Source organism: Penaeus japonicus, unplaced genomic scaffold, assembly GCF_977035675.1.
Source record: "Penaeus japonicus unplaced genomic scaffold, GWHDUDI00000001_assembly GWHDUDI00000014, whole genome shotgun sequence".
Classification (NCBI taxonomy): Eukaryota; Metazoa; Arthropoda; class Malacostraca; order Decapoda; family Penaeidae; genus Penaeus; species Penaeus japonicus.
The window spans coordinates 36,584,579-36,587,078 of record NW_028234416.1 but is presented as its reverse complement, the minus strand read 5'-3'; the positions used below and the strand labels follow the sequence as shown (position 1 = coordinate 36,587,078).

General features: G+C 41.1%; 1 non-coding gene across 1 annotated transcript in view; it reads left to right on the top strand.

Moving 5' to 3' along the window:
• Positions 1-707: 707 nt before the first annotated feature.
• Positions 708-2,500, top strand: part of LOC122260313 (uncharacterized) — a 13,210-nt gene continuing 11,417 nt past the window's right edge. The window contains exon 1 of the transcript XR_015191603.1: positions 708-839. This is a non-coding gene — a transcript (uncharacterized LOC122260313). The remainder of the gene's footprint in view (positions 840-2,500) is intronic.

Below are 2,500 nucleotides of genomic sequence, written 5' to 3'. Positions count from 1 at the left end.
TGAACTTGGCTGGATTCCTTTTACTTAATCTTTTTATACTTTGTGGTAGGAAGTCTGTGTTTTTATTTCATTTTAGTTCACCAGACTGTTGTTTTCTTTTCTGCCGTGTTTAGATTTTGTCAATTCTTAAGCCTTCAGCAGTGGCGTCAGACTTGCTGATCTTGCCTTTGTTTTTATTGGTAAGCCTTCTGCCAGATACTCCACTCGGGAGTATCTTTTCTTTACTTGCAACGCCATGAAGAGGCCCTTAGGGAACGGGATCTGAGGCCTGACGTAGAGCAACCTGCCGAGAGGGAGCAACACCAGCAACCGGTGAGGAGAGATGAGAGGGATGCCTTGATTGAGCAGCTCCGTAGCCAGCTCGAGGAGCGTAACAGGGAGCTGATCAAGTCTCGATGTTCACAGCAGGATCGCAGAGAGATCAAAGAACTCCGACGGCAACTCCAGCAGCGAGACCGACCAGGAGCTAGCAGAAGTCCGTCGTTCTCTTATAACCGCTCCAGCCCATCGAGCCATGACTGTGTGTCAAGGCCATCGCCAGCCACCCATCATCAACGGCAGTCGTTCTCCGCCTCAGCCTCAGCCTCGTAGCCGTCCGCTGACTCCAGTCCCAGAGCCGAGATCGTACACACAGGAGCAACGCCAGCACGATCACGTTGCGTCTCGGCCGCAGCCGTTCCAAGAGAGGAGCTACGCACCGCAGCGCCATGGAAGGTCGGGAAAGGCCTCCTCTCAGCCATCTAGCATCTAGCATCTGCTTATTACGAAGGAAACTGTCCCACACTTCAAGGGAGGCACTTCGGCATCGCAGCCCTGGAGGAAAAACCAGGCCATTGAAGGTTGGATACGGGTGATAGAGAGAAAAAAAAAAACGTTCTGTAGTGTGATGTCCGTGTTAGCCCAGGGGCCCCATCCCAGTTCATCAAGTCAAAGTGAAAACTTATTTGCCCTCCCTTGATGTGGACTTTCCCTGACCGCCATCATTAGACATAAACACAAATCCACATTCGAGCATGAACGCAAAATCGTGGGAAGAAACACTACAGCCATAGCAGCAGCATCGAATTTACAGAATTCATACTTAAACACAATAAATCATTAATAGCGCAGCATAAATGAGTGAGTTAAGCGAAGGAAGGAGCGAGATATTCTTAGATATTCCACTTGAAGAGGCTAATACATCATCAATAAGATCATTAGATATTTAACGTCGAAGCGATCTCTTTTCAGACCAAAGATCCAAAGTTTCAAACATTTAATTTGCGAAATTAGTGGGAAATGCCTAACATTCTATACAAATCCATTGAATATCCATTTGGGAAACGACGTGAAATCTCGTTCTATTTCACAAGAAAGCTGACTCGCAAATTGGTAATGAGAACCAAAAAGAAAATAAGAATGATCGTAATAGCAATAAGCGAGAGTAATCTCACGACTGCATAAATCCAGGAAAAAAAGATGATTGTGGATGAAAGTGGGAATAAGAATGAGGAATGGGATGGGATGTACATGCCGATGTGGATGATGATGTGGATGACAGTACATCACGATAGATATAGATAACGATGAAGGTTGGAGGGGAAGGAAAAACGTTTTTTTTCTTTATTTATTTATCCTTTTCCACCATCAGTTTTCGTTCCTGATATTTCATTCACTTTATGATCATGATAAGTTCCCTTGTACAAATATCAGAACAAGATATTCATTCGCCGCATTTAGCAAAAAAAAAAAAAAAAAAAAAAAATGAAAATAAAAAATAATAATAATAAAAATAAAAAATATAAAAAATAAAAATCTCCCATGTTTCTGGACTTTCAATGAGCAAAAATCAAATGCCATGTCAATAATCAGCAATTTTTGTCGAGAATGACCGCGTGTTGTCCCCGAAGCACAGCGAGACAAGTGGTTGGACAAGTATTAGTCATTAGCGATGATTATGGTATTAATAAATGCGATATGATGTTGATAATGCTACTAATACCGATGCTGATATTTTAGACTAATATTTTGACGAATGTTTTGATTAATGATGATAATGATGCTACTGGTAATATCAGTCAGAATAGTGATGATGATGATGATAATGATAATGATGATATAAATAATGATGGCAATGATGATAATGACAATTACGATGAAATTAATAATAACTAAAACAACAATGACAACAGCAACAATAATAATGATAACAATACTAATACTGTTTATAATGATAATCGCACTAATAACAATACTAAAAATGATAACAGGAATGCTAATAGTCACAATACTAATAGTGATAATGATAATAATGATAATACTAATAGTAATAGTGATGATGATAACAATAATACCAATAAGAATAAGATAGTACTAATAAAGTTCTCTCTCTCTCTCTCTCGATCACTCTCTCTCTCTCTCTCTCCCTCTCCCTCCCTCCCTCCTTCCCTCCCTCCCTCCCTCCCTCCCTCCCCTCTCTCTCTCTCCCTCCCTCTCCCTCTCCCTCTCCCTCCCTCTCCCT